Raw genomic sequence first — 15,934 nt, forward strand, 5'->3', positions numbered from 1 at the left:
ATCAATTTTCAACACTTTCTGACATCATTTGCTATTTTTCAGTCATTTACCGATTTGTTTAGAGAGCTAAATGACCGTGAAATTGAAAATCACTACAAAATGAACTCTCAAAATGTCGAAACTTGGCATGGTATCATCATTTCACCCACATAGCATGTGCAAAATAGTAGAGAGGGTTACGGCAAAAACTAGACGCACTTCGTGTACAAACTGGACAATCTCTTTCGGAGTATCAGCGTTTCAGACGAGAACTCATCTGTTACACTGGCACTTCATTTTTTTAAACTTATTACAACTCCAGACTTTTTTTGCGTTCCGTACGCACCATTGAAAGCGACGTCATCAATTTTCAACACTTTCTGACATCATTTGCTATTTTTCAGTCATTTACCGATTTGTTTAGAGAGCTAAATGACCGTGAAATTGAAAATCACTACAAAATGAACTCTGAAAATGTCGAAACTTGGCATGGTATCATCATTTCACCCACATAGCATGTGCAAAATAGTAGAGAGGGTTACGGCAAAAACTAGACGCACTTCGTGTACAAACTGGACAATCTCTTTCGGAGTATCAGCGTTTCGGACGAGAACTCATCTGTTACACTGGCACTTTATTTTTTTAAACTTATTACAACTCCAGACTTTTTTTGCGTTCCATACGCACCATTGAAAGCGACGTCATCAATTCTCAACACTTTCTGACATCATTTGCTATTTTTCAGTCATTTACCGATTTGTTTAGAGAGCTAAATGACCGTGAAATTGAACATCACTACAAAATGAACTCTGAAAATGTCGAAACTTGGCATGGTATCATCATTTCACCCACATAGCATGTGCAAAATAGTAGAGAGGGTTACGGCAAAAACTGGACGCACTTCGTGTACAAACTGGACAATCTCTTTCGGAGTATCAGGGTTCCGGACGAGAACTCATCTGTTACACTGGCACTTCATTTTTTTAAACTTATTACAACTCCAGACTTTTTTTGCGTTCCGTACGCACCATTCAGAGCGACGTCATCAATTTTCAAAACTTTCTGACATCATTCGCTATTTTTCAGTCATTTACCGTTTTATTTAGAGAGCTAAATGACCGTGAAATTGAAAATCACTACAAAATGAACTCTGAAAATGTCGAAACTTGGCATGGTATCATCATTTCACCCACATAGCATGTGCAAAATAGTAGAGAGGGTTACGGCAAAAACTGGACGCACTTCGTGTACAAACTGGACAATCTCTTTCGGAGTATCAGGGTTTCGGACGAGAACTCATCTGTTACACTGGCACTTCATTTTTTTAAACTTATTACAACTCCAGACTTTTTTTGTGTTCCGTACGCACCATTCAGAGCGACGTCATCAATTTTCAAAACTTTCTGACATCATTCGCTATTTTTCAGTCATTTACCGATTTGTTTAGAGAGCTAAATGACCGTGAAATTGAAAATCACTACAAATTAAACTCTGAAAATGTCGAAACTTGGCATGGTATCATCATTTCACCCACATAGCATGTGCAAAATAGTAGAGAGGGTTACGGCAAAACCTGGACGCACTTCGTGTACAAACTGGACAATCTCTTTCGGAGTATCAGGGTTTCGGACGAGAACTCATCTGTTACACTGGCACTTCATTTTTTTAAACTTATTACAACTCCAGACTTTTTTTGCATTCCGTACGCACCATTCAGAGCGACGTCATCAATTTTCAACACTTTCTGACATCATTTGCTATTTTTCAGTCATTTACCGATTTGTTTAGAGAGCTAAATGACCGTGAAATTGAAAATCACTACAAAATGAACTCTGAAAATGTCGAAACTTGGCATGCTATCATCATTTCACCCACATAGCATGTGCAAAATAGTAGAGAGGGTTACGGCAAAAACTAGACGCACTTCGTGTACAAACTGGACAATCTCTTTCGAAGTATCAGGGTTTCTGACGAGAACTCATCTGTTACACTGGCACTTTATTTTTTTAAACTTATTACAACTCCAGACTTTTTTTGCGTTCCGTACGCACCATTCAGAGCGACGTCATCAATTTTCAACACTTTCTGACATCATTTGCTATTTTTCAGTCATTTACCGATTTGTTTAGAGAGCTAAATGACCGTGAAATTGAAAATCACTACAAAATGAACTCTCAAAATGTCGAAACTTGGCATGGTATCATCATTTCACCCACATAGCATGTGCAAAATAGTAGAGAGGGTTACGGCAAAAACTAGACGCACTTCGTGTACAAACTGGACAATCTCTTTCGAAGTATCAGGGTTTCGGACGAGAACTCATCTGTCACACTGGCACTTCATTTTTTTAAACTTATTACAACTCCAGACTTTTTTTGCGTTCCGTACGCACCATTGAAAGCGACGTCATCAATTTTCAACACTTTCTGACATCATTTGCTATTTTTCAGTCATTTACCGATTTGTTTAGAGAGCTAAATGACCGTGAAATTGAAAATCACTACAAAATGAACTCTGAAAATGTCGAAACTTGGCATGGTATCATCATTTCACCCACATAGCATGTGCAAAATAGTAGAGAGGGTTACGGCAAAAACTAGACGCACTTCGTGTACAAACTGGACAATCTCTTTCGGAGTATCAGGGTTTCGGATGAGAACTCATCTGTTACACTGGCACTTCATTTTTTTAAACTTATTACAACTCCAGATTTTTTTTGCATTCCGTACGCACCATTCAGAGCGACGTCATCAATTTTCAACACTTTCTGACATCATTTGCTATTTTTCAGTCATTTACCGATTTGTTTAGAGAGCTAAATGACCGTGAAATTGAAAATCACTACAAAATGAACTCTCAAAATGTCGAAACTTGGCATGGTATCATCATTTCACCCACATAGCATGTGCAAAATAGTAGAGAGGGTTACGGCAAAAACTAGACGCACTTCGTGTACAAACTGGACAATCTCTTTCGGAGTATCAGCGTTTCGGACGAGAACTCATCTGTTACACTGGCACTTCATTTTTTTAAACTTATTACAACTCCAGACTTTTTTTGCGTTCCGTACGCACCATTGAAAGCGACGTCATCAATTTTCAACACTTTCTGACATCATTTGCTATTTTTCAGTCATTTACCGATTTGTTTAGAGAGCTAAATGACCGTGAAATTGAAAATCACTACAAAATGAACTCTGAAAATGTCGAAACTTGGCATGGTATCATCATTTCACCCACATAGCATGTGCAAAATAGTAGAGAGGGTTACGGCAAAAACTAGACGCACTTCGTGTAGATACTGGACAATCTCTTTCGAAGTATCAGGGTTTCTGACGAGAACTCATCTGTTGCATGGGCACTTTATTTTTTTAAACTTATTACAACTCTAGACTTTTTTGCGTTCCGTACGCACCATTAAAAGCGACGTCATCAATTTCCAACACTTTCTGATATCATTTGCTATTTTTCAGTCATTTACCAATTTGTTTAGAGAGCTAAATGACCGTGAAATTGAAAATCACTACAAAATGAACTATGAAAATGTCGAAACTTCGCATGGTATCATCATTTCACCACATAGCATGTGCAAAAGAGTAGAGTGGGTTACGGCAAAAACTGGACGCACTTCGTGTACATACTGGACAATCTCTTTCGAAGTATCAGGGTTTCTGACGAGAACTCATCTGTCACACTGGCACTTTATTTTTTTAAACTTATTACATCTCTAGACTTTTTTTGCGTTCCGTACGCACCATTGAAAGCGACGTCATCAATTTTCAACAATTTCTGACATCATTTGCTATTTTTCAGTCGTTTACCGATTTGTTTAGAGAGCTAAATGACCGTGAAATTGAAAATCACTACAAAATGAACTCTGAAAATGTCGAAACTTGGCATGGTATCATCATTTCACCCACATAGCATGTGCAAAATAGTAGAGTGGGTTACGGCAAAAACTAGACGCACTTCGTGTACATACTGGACAATCTCTTTCGAAGTATCAGGGTTTCTGACGAGAACTCATCTGTCACACTGGCACTTTATTTTTTTAAACTTATTACATCTCTAGACTTTTTTTGCGTTCCGTACGCACCATTGAAAGCGACGTCATTAATTTTCAACACTTTCTGACATCATTTGCTATTTTTCAGTCATTTACCGATTTGTTTAGAGAGCTAAATGACCGTGAAATTGAAAATCACTACAAAATGAACTCTGAAAATGTCGAAACTTGGCATGGTATCATCATTTCACCCACATAGCATGTGCAAAATAGTAGAGAGGGTTACGGCAAAAACTCGACGCACTTCGTGTACAAACTGGACAATCTCTTTCGGAGTATCAGGGTTTCGGATGAGAACTCATCTGTTACACTGGCACTTCATTTTTTTAAACTTATTACAACTCCAGATTTTTTTTGCATTCCGTACGCACCATTGAAAGCGACGTCATCAATTTTCAACACTTTCTGACATCATTTGCTATTTTTCAGTCATTTACCGATTTGTTTAGAGAGCTAAATGACCGTGAAATTGAAAATCACTACAAAATGAACTCTGAAAATGTCGAAACTTGGCATGGTATCATCATTTCACCCACATAGCATGTGCAAAATAGTAGAGAGGGTTACGGCAAAAACTAGACGCACTTCGTGTACAAACTGGACAATCTCTTTCGAAGTATCAGGGTTTCTGACGAGAACTCATCTGTTACACTGGCACTTTATTTTTTTAAACTTATTACAACTCTAGACTTTTCTGCGTTCCGTACGCACCATTAAAAGCGACGTCATCAATTTCCAACACTTTCTGATATCATTTGCTATTTTTCAGTCATTTACCAATTTGTTTAGAGAGCTAAATGACCGTGAAATTGAAAATCACTACAAAATGAACTATGAAAATGTCGAAACTTCGCATGGTATCATCATTTCACCACATAGCATGTGCAAAAGAGTAGAGTGGGTTACGGCAAAAACTGGACGCACTTCGTGTACATACTGGACAATCTCTATCGAAGTATAAGGGTTTCTGACGAGAACTCATCTGTCACACTGGCACTTTATTTTTTTAAACTTATTACATCTCTAGACTTTTTTTGCGTTCCGTACGCACCATTGAAAGCGACGTCATCAATTTTCAACAATTTCTGACATCATTTGCTATTTTTCAGTCATTTACCGATTTGTTTAGAGAGCTAAATGACCGTGAAATTGAAAATCACTACAAAATGAACTCTGAAAATGTCGAAACTTGGCATGGTATCATCATTTCACCCACATAGCATGTGCAAAATAGTAGAGAGGGTTACGGCAAAAACTAGATGCACTTCGTGTACAAACTGGACAATCTCTTTCGAAGTATCAGGGTTTCTGACGAGAACTCATCTGTTACACTGGCACTTTATTTTTTTAAACTTATTACAACTCTAGACTTTTCTGCGTTCCGTACGCACCATTAAAAGTGACGTCATCAATTTCCAACACTTTCTGATATCATTTGCTATTTTTCAGTCATTTACCAATTTGTTTAGAGAGCTAAATGACCGTGAAATTGAAAATCACTACAAAATGAACTATGAAAATGTCGAAACTTCGCATGGTATCATTATTTCACCACATAGCATGTGCAAAAGAGTAGAGTGGGTTACGGCAAAAACTGGACGCACTTCGTGTAGATACTGGACAATCTCTTTCGAAGTATCAGGGTTTCTGACGAGAACTCATCTGTTGCATGGGCACTTCATTTTTTAAACTTATTACAACTCCAGACTTTTTTGCGTTCCGTACACACCATTCAAAGCGACGTCATCAATTTTCAAAACTTTCTGACATCATTTGCTATTTTTAGTCATTTACCAATTTGTTTAGAGAGCTAAATGACCGTGAAATTGAAAATTACTACAAAATGAACTCTGAAAATGTCAAAACTTGGCATGGTATCATCATCTCACCCACATAGCATGTGCAAAATAGTAGAGAGGGTTACGGCAAAAACTGGACGCACTTCGTGTACAAACTGGACAATCTCTTTCGGAGTATCAGGGTTTCGGACGAGAACTCATCTGTTACACTGGCACTTCATTTTTTTAAACTTATTACAACTCCACACTTTTTTTGCGTTCCGTACGCACCATTCAAAGTGACGTCATCAATTTTCAACACTTTCTGACATCATTTGCTATTTTTCAGTCATTTACCAATTTGTTGAGAGAGCTAAATGACCGTGAAATTGAAAATCACTACAAAATGAACTATGAAAATGTCGAAACTTCGCATCGTATCATCATTTCACCACATAGCATGTGCAAAGGAGTAGAGTGGGTTACGGCAAAAACTGGACGCACTTCGTGTACATACTGGACAATCTCTTTCGAAGTATCAGGGTTTCTGACGAGAACTCATCTGTCACACTGGCACTTCATTTTTTTTAAACTTATTACATCTCTAGACTTTTTTTGCGTTCCGTACGCACCATTGAAAGCGACGTCATCAATTTTCAACACTTTCTGACATCATTTGCTATTTTCCAGTCATTTACCGATTTGTTTAGAGAGCTAAATGACCGTGAAATTGAAAATCACTACAAAATGAACTCTGAAAATGTCGAAACTTGGCATGGTATCATCATTTCACCCACATAGCATGTGCAAAATAGTAGAGTGGGTTACGGCAAAAACTAGACGCACTTCGTGTACAAACTGGACAATCTCTTTCGGAGTATCAGGGTTTCGGATGAGAACTCATCTGTTACACTGGCACTTCATTTTTTTAAACTTATTACATCTCTAGACTTTTTTTGCGTTCCGTACGCACCATTAAAAGCGACGTCATCAATTTCCAACACTTTCTGACATCATTTGCTATTTTTCAGTCATTTACCGATTTGTTTAGAGAGCTAAATGACCGTGAAATTGAAAATCACTACAAAATGAACTCTGAAAATGTCGAAACTTGGCATGGTATCATCATTTCACCACATAGCATGTGCAAAATAGTAGAGTGGGTTACGGCAAAAACTAGACGCACTTCGTGTACAAACTGGACAATCTCTTTCGGAGTATCAGGGTTTCGGATGAGAACTCATCTGTTACAGGGGCACTTCATTTTTTTAAACTTATTACAACTTCAGACTTTTTTTGCGTTCCGTACACACCATTCAAAGCGACGTCATCAATTTTCAACACTTTCTGACATCATTTGCTATTTTTAGTCATTTACCAATTTGTTTAGAGAGCTGAATGACGGTGAAATTGAAAATAACTACAAAATGAACTCTGAAAATGTCGAAACTTGGCATGGTATAATCATTTCACCCACATAGCATGTTCAAAAGAGTAGAGAGGGTTACGGCAAAAACTGGACGCACTTCGTGTACAAACTGGACAATCTCTTTCGAAGTATCAGGGTTTCTGACGAGAACTCATCTGTTACATGGGCACTTCATTTTTTAAACTTATTACAACTCCAGACTTTTTTGCGTTCCGTACGCACCATTCAAAATGACGTCATCAATTTTCAACACTTTCTGACATCATTTGCTATTTTTCAGTCATTTACCAATTTGTTTAGAGAGCTAAATGACCGTGAAATTGAAAATCACTACAAAATGAACTCTGAAAATGTGGAAACTTGGCATGGTATCATCATTTCACCCACATAGCATGTGCAAAAGAGTAGAGAGGGTTACGGCAATAACTGGACGCACTTCGTGTACAAACTGGACAATCTCTTTCGGAGTATCAGGGTTTCGGACGAGAACTCATCTGTTACACTGGCACTTCATTTTTTAAACTTATTACAACTCTAGACTTTTTTGCGTTCCGTACGCACCATTAAAAGCGACGTCATCAATTTTCAACACTTTCTGACATCATTTGCTATTTTTCAGCCATTTACCAATTTGTTTAGAGAGCTAAATGACCGTGAAATTGAAAATCACTACAAAATGAATTATGAAAATATCAAAACTTTGCATGGTATCATCATTTCACCCACATAGCATGTGCAAAAGAGTAGAGTGGGTTACGGCAAAAACTGGACGCACTTCGTGTACAAACTGGACAATCTCTTTCGAAGTATCAGGGTTTCTGACGAGAACTCATCTGTTGCATGGGCACTTCATTTTTTTAAGCTTATTACAACTCCAGACTTTTTTGCATTCCGTACACACCATTCAAAGCGACGTCATCAATTTTCAAAACTTTCTGACATCATTTGCTATTTTTTAGTCATTTACCAATTTGTTTAGAGACCTAAATGACCGTGAAATTGAAAATCACTACAAAATGAACTCTGAAAATGTCGAAACTTGGCATGGTATCATCATTTCACCCACATAGCATGTGCAAAATAGTAGAGAGGGTTACGGCAAAAACTGGATGCACTTCGTGTACAAACTGGACAATCTCTTTCGGAGTATCAGGGTTTCGGACGAGAACTCATCTGTTACACTGGCACTTCATTTTTTTAAACTTATTACAACTTCAGACTTTTTTTGCGTTCCGTACGCACCATTCAAAGCGACGTCATCAATTTTCAACACTTTCTGACATCATTTGCTATTTTTCAGTCATTTACCGATTTGTTTAGAGAGCTGAATGACGGTGAAATTGAAAATAACTACAAAATGAACTCTGAAAATGTCGAAACTTGGCATGGTATAATCATTTCACCCACATAGCATGTGCAAAAGAGTAGAGAGGGTTACGGCAAAAACTGGACGCACTTCGTGTACAAACTGGACAATCTCTTTCGAAGTATCAGGGTTTCTGACGAGAACTCATCTGTTACATGGGCACTTCATTTTTTAAACTTATTACAACTCCAGACTTTTTTGCGTTCCGTCCACACCATTCAAAACGACGTCATCAATTTTCAGAACTTTCTGACGTCATTTTCTATTTTTTAGTCATTTACCGATTTGTTTAGAGAGCTAAATGACCGTGAAATTGAAAATCAGTACAAAATGAACTCTGAAAATGTGGAAACTTGGCATGGTATCATCATTTCACCCACATAGCATGTGCAAAAGAGTAGAGAGGGTTACGGCAATAACTGGACGCACTTCGTGTACAAACTGGACAATCTCTTTCGGAGTATCAGGGTTTCGGACGAGAACTCATCTGTTACACTGGCACTTCATTTTTTAAACTTATTACAACTCTAGACTTTTTTGCGTTCCGTACGCACCATTAAAAGCGACGTCATCAATTTTCAACACTTTCTGACATCATTTGCTATTTTTCAGCCATTTACCAATTTGTTTAGAGAGCTAAATGACCGTGAAATTGAAAATCACTACAAAATGAATTATGAAAATATCGAAACTTTGCATGGTATCATCATTTCACCCACATAGCATGTGCAAAAGAGTAGAGTGGGTTACGGCAAAAACTGGACGCACTTCGTGTACAAACTGGACAATCTCTTTCGAAGTATCAGGGTTTCTGACGAGAACTCATCTGTTGCATGGGCTCTTCATTTTTTTAAACTTATTACAACTCCAGACTTTTTTGCGTTCCGTACACACCATTCAAAGCGACGTCATCAATTTTCAAAACTTTCTGACATCATTTGCTATTTTTCAGTCATTTACCGATTTGTTTAGAGAGCTAAATGACCGTGCAATTGAAAATAACTACAAAATGAACTCTGAAAATGTCGAAACTTGGCATGGTATCATCATTTCACCCACATAGCATGTGCAAAATAGTAGAGAGGGTTACGGCAAAAACTAGACGCACTTCGTGTACAAACTGGACAATCTCTTTCGAAGTATCAGGGTTTCTGACGAGAACTCATCTGTTACACTGGCACTTTATGTTTTTAAACTTATTACAACTCTAGACTTTTTTGCGTTCTGTACGCACCATTAAAAGCGACGTCATCAATTTCCAACACTTTCTAATATCATTTGCCATTTTTCAGTCATTTACCAATTTGTTTAGAGAGCTAAATGACCGTGAAATTGAAAATCACTATAAAATGAACTATGAAAATGTCGAAACTTCGCATGGTATCATTATTTCACCACATAGCATGTGCAAAAGAGTAGAGTGGGTTACGGCAAAAACTGGACGCACTTTGTGTACAAACTGGACAATCTCTTTCGGAGTATCAGGGTTTCGGACGAGAACTCATCTGTTACACTGGCACTTCATTTTTTTAAACTTATTACAACTCCAGACTTTTTTGCGTTCCGTACGCACCATTCAAAGCGACGTCATCAATTTTCAAAACTTTCTTACATCATTTGCTATTTTTTAGTCATTTACCGATTTGTTTATAGAGCTAAATGACCGTGAAATTGAAAATCACTACAAAATGAACTCTGAAAATGTCAAAACTTGGCATGGTATCATCATTTCACCCACATAGCATGTGCAAAAGAGTAGAGAGGGTTACGGCAAAAACTGGACGCACTTCGTGTACAAACTGGACAATCTCTTTCGGAGTATCAGGGTTTCGGACGAGAACTCATCTGTTACACTGGCACTTCATTTTTTTAAACTTATTACAACTCTAGACTTTTTTTGCAATCCGTACGCACCATTAAAAGCGACGTCATCAATTTCCAACACTTTCTGACATCATTTGCTATTTTTCAGTCATTTACCAATTTGTTTAGAGAGCTAAATGACCGTGAAATTGAAAATCACTACAAAATGAACTATGAAAATGTCGAAACTTCGCATGGTATCATCATTTCACCACATAGCATGTGCAAAAGAGTAGAGTGGGTTACGGCAAAAACTGGACGCACTTCGTGTACAAACTGGACAATCTCTTTCGAAGTATCAGGGTTTCTGACGAGAACTCATCTGTTGCATGGGCACTTCATTTTTTTAAACTTATTACAACTCGAGACTTTTTTGCGTTCCGTATACACCATTCAAAGCGACGTCATCAATTTTCAAAACTTTCTGACATCATTTGCTATTTTTCAGTCATTTACCAATTTGTTTAGAGAGCTAAATGACCGTGAAATTGAAAATCACTACAAAATGAACTCTGAAAATGTCGAAACTTGGCATGGTATCATCATTTCACCCACATAGCATGTGCAAAATAGTAGAGAGGGTTACGGCAAAAACTGGACGCACTTCGTGTACAAACTGGACAATCTCTTTCGGAGTATCAGGGTTTCGGACGAGAACTCATCTGTTACACTCGCACTTCATTTTTTTAAACTTATTACAACTCCAGACTTTTTTTGCGTTCCGTACGCACCATTCAAAGCGACGTCATCAATTTTCAACACTTTCTGACATCATTTGCTATTTTTCAGTCATTTACCGATTTGTTTAGAGAGCTAAATGACCGTGCAATTGAAAATAACTACAAAATGAACTCTGAAAATGTCGAAACTTGGCATGGTATAATCATTTCACCCACATAGCATGTGCAAAATAGTAGAGAGGGTTACTGCAAAAACTGGACGCACTTCGTGTACAAACTGGACAATCTCTTTCGAAGTATCAGGGTTTCTGACGAGAACTCATCTGTTACATGGGCACTTCATTTTTTAAAACTTATTACAACTCCAGACTTTTTTGCGTTCCGTACACACCATTCAAAGTGACGTCATCAATTTTCAAAACTTTCTGACATCATTTGCTATTTTTTAGTCATTTACCGATTTGTTTAGAGAGCTAAATGACCGTGAAATTGAAAATCACTACAAAATGAACTCTGAAAATGTCGAAACTTGGCATGGTATCATCATTTCACCCACATAGCATGTGCAAAAGAGTAGAGAGGGTTACGGCAAAAACTGGACGCATTTCGTGTACAAACTAGACAATCTCTTTCGGAGTATCAGGGTTTCGGACGAGAACTCATCTGTTACACTGGCACTTCATTTTTTTAAACTTATTACAACTCTAGACTTTTTTTGCGTTCCGTACGCACCATTAAAAGCGACGTTATCAATTTCCAACACTTTCTGACATCATTTGCTATTTTTCAGTCATTTACCAATTTGTTTAGAGAGCTAAATGACCGTGAAATTGAAAATCACTACAAAATGAACTATGAAAATGTCGAAACTTCGCATGGTATCATCATTTCACCACATAGCATGTGCAAAAGAGTAGAGTGGGTTACGGCAAAAACTGGACGCACTTCGTGTACCAACTGGACAATCTCTTTCGAAGTATCAGGGTTTCTGACGAGAACTCATCTGTTGCATGGGCACTTCATTTTTTTAAACTTATTACAACTCCTGACTTTTTTGCATTCCGTACACACCATTCAAAGCGACGTCATCAATTTTCAAAACTTTCTGACATCATTTGCTATTTTTTAGTCATTTACCAATTTGTTTAGAGAGCTAAATGACCGTGAAATTGAAAATCACTACAAAATGAACTCTGAAAATGTCGAAACTTGGCATGGTATCATCATTTCACCCACATAGCATGTGCAAAATAGTAGAGAGGGTTACGGCAAAAACTGGATGCACTTCGTGTACAAACTGGACAATCTCTTTCGGAGTATCAGGGTTTCGGACGAGAACTCATCTGTTACACTGGCACTTCATTTTTTTAAACTTATTACAACTTCAGACTTTTTTTGCGTTCCGTACGCACCATTCAAAGCGACGTCATCAATTTTCAACACTTTCTGACATCATTTGCTATTTTTCAGTCATTTACCGATTTGTTTAGAGAGCTGAATGACGGTGAAATTGAAAATAACTACAAAATGAACTCTGAAAATGTCGAAACTTGGCATGGTATAATCATTTCACCCACATAGCATGTGCAAAAGAGTAGAGAGGGTTACGGCAAAAACTGGACGCACTTCGTGTACAAACTGGACAATCTCTTTCGAAGTATCAGGGTTTCTGACGAGAACTCATCTGTTACATGGGCACTTCATTTTTTAAACTTATTACAACTCCAGACTTTTTTGCGTTCCGTCCACACCATTCAAAACGACGTCATCAATTTTCAGAACTTTCTGACGTCATTTTCTATTTTTTAGTCATTTACCGATTTGTTTAGAGAGCTAAATGACCGTGAAATTGAAAATCACTACAAAATGAACTCTGAAAATGTGGAAACTTGGCATGGTATCATCATTTCACCCACATAGCATGTGCAAAAGAGTAGAGAGGGTTACGGCAATAACTGGACGCACTTCGTGTACAAACTGGACAATCTCTTTCGGAGTATCAGGGTTTCGAACGAGAACTCATCTGTTACACTGGCACTTCATTTTTTAAACTTATTACAACTCTAGACTTTTTTGCGTTCCGTACGCACCATTAAAGCGACGTCATCAATTTTCAACACTTTCTGACATCATTTGCTATTTTTCAGCCATTTACCAATTTGTTTAGGGAGCTAAATGACCGTGAAATTGAAAATCACTACAAAATGAATTATGAAAATATCGAAACTTTGCATGGTATCATCATTTCACCCACATAGCATGTGCAAAAGAGTAGAGTGGGTTACGGCAAAAACTGGACGCACTTCGTGTACAAACTGGACAATCTCTTTCGAAGTATCAGGGTTTCTGACGAGAACTCATCTGTTGCATGGGCTCTTCATTTTTTTAAACTTATTACAACTCCAGACTTTTTTGCGTTCCGTACACACCATTCAAAGCGACGTCATCAATTTTCAAAACTTTCTGACATCATTTGCTATTTTTTAGTCATTTACCGATTTGTTTAGAGAGCTAAATGTCCGTGAAATTGAAAATCACTACAAAATGAACTCTGAAAATGTCGAAACTTGGCATGGTATCATCATTTCACCCACATAGTATGGCAACAGAGTAGAGAGGGTTACGACAAAAACCGGACGCACTTCGTGTACAAACTGGACAATCTCTTTCCAAGTATCAGGGTTTTTGGCGAGAACTCATCTGTTACACTGGCACTTCATTTTTTTAACTTATTACAACTCCAGACTTTTTTTGCGTTCCGTACGCACCATTCAAAGCGACGTCATCAATTTTCAACACTTTCTGACATCATTTGCTATTTTTAGTCATTTACCGATTTGTTTAGAGAGCTAAATGACCGTGAAATTGAAAATAACTACAAAATGAACTCTGAAAATGTCGAAACTTGGCATGGTATCATCATTTCACCCACATAGCATGTGCAAAAGAGTAGAGAGGGTTACGGAAAAAACTGGACACACTTCATGTACAAACTGGACAATCTCTTTCCAAGTATCAGGGTTTCTGACGAGAACTCATCTGTTACAAGGGCACTTCATTTTTTTTAACTTATTACAACTCCAGTCTTTTTTGCGTTCCGTACACACCATTCAAAGCGACGTCATCAATTTTCAAAACTTTCTGACATCATTTGCTATTTTTTAGTCATTTACCGATTTGTTTAGAGAGCTAAATGACCGTGAAATTGAAAATCACTACAAAATGAACTCTGAAAATGTCAAAACTTGGCATGGTATCATCATTTCAACCACATAGGATGTGCAAAAGACAAAACAGAAAATAAATAAAATAGAAAACACAAAAACTATATAAAAAATTACTCAAAAATAAATAGTAGAAAAGAAAAAAACTATATAATTTTTTATATTCACAAAGAAACTAAATACAGCAAAACAAACTACTCAGAAATAACTAGAAGAAAATTATATAAAAATTTGTTGGGGCGCTGCCGAGTGGGCCTGCCAGACCTAGGGTTTGCAAATACAGGCCCAGAAGGGCCAGCAGGCTCACAGGGCAGCGCACCGAAATTAGGCCCGGAAGCCTGCTAGCCGCGCCGGGGCTTTTAAACTTGTGCGGGCGCCCCTCGGCTAGCGAGGTGGGACTAAACTTGCCCGCACCGCTCCTGCGCCAGCGCACCCCTTTAGTACCGGGTCGTGGCTCCAACCGGTACTAAAGGGGGGGCGTTTAGTACCAGTTGGAGCCACGAACCGGTACTAAAGGGGCAGTTTCCTGCCCCTTGGCCTGGCGAAAATTGGCCTTTAGTACTGGTTGGTGGCTCCAACCGGTACTAAAGGCCCCTCCTATATATATGGCACTTACGAAAAATTCAATTTCATCGACCACCACTTCTTCTCCAACTACTTCGGCGACATCGCCGCCGCCGCCGCCATCCGTCGCCCATCGCGGGCCGCCCTCGCAGGCCCCGCCGCCCGTCATCGTCGTCACCGCCGTCGCCCCCGCCGCCCGTCTTCGCGCCGTCCCCGCCGCATCGCCGTCTTGCGCCGTCGCCCCTGGCCCGCCGCTCGTCGTCGCGCCGTCCCCATCGCAACGCCGTCTTGCGCCGCCGCCCGTACGCCGCCGCCCCCCGCTCGTACACACACACAGACACACACACACACACACATATTGTTTTTACTTATTTTCTGTTTTCTGTTGTTTAGATTAATGTTAGATAAATTACGTAGATAAGAATGTTAGAATGTTAATGTTAGATGAATTATATATGTTAAATATTAATGTCAATTTTAGATGAATTAGCTAGATATTAATTAGGTATATATATGAGATTTGAACTAGTTGAATTAATATAACTAGTTTATTTTTAGTAAATGCTTAGTTGAACTAGTTGAATTAGTAGAACTAGTTTATTTTTAGTAAGAAAATTTAGGTATATGAGATTTGATGATCTAATTAAAATATTACTATATATAGCTACTTTATATATATTTTTTTAGTAAAAAAATTAATAGAACTAGTTTATTTTTAGTAAATTCATAGTTGAATTAATAGAACTAGTTTATTTTTAGTAAGAAAATTTAGATATCTGAGATTTGATGATCTAATTAAAATATTACTATATAGAACTAGCTACTTTATTTTAGTAAGAAAATTAATAGAGCAAGTTTATTTTTATTAAATGCTTAGTTGAATTAGTTGAATTAATAGAACTAGTTGAACTAATAGAAGTACTTGAATTAATAGAACTAGTAAGTGTTTAATGTTTCACCTATATGAACATAGGAAATATCGTCTC

This window comes from Aegilops tauschii, chromosome 7 (assembly GCF_002575655.3).
Source record: "Aegilops tauschii subsp. strangulata cultivar AL8/78 chromosome 7, Aet v6.0, whole genome shotgun sequence".
Taxonomy (NCBI): Eukaryota; Viridiplantae; Streptophyta; class Magnoliopsida; order Poales; family Poaceae; genus Aegilops; species Aegilops tauschii.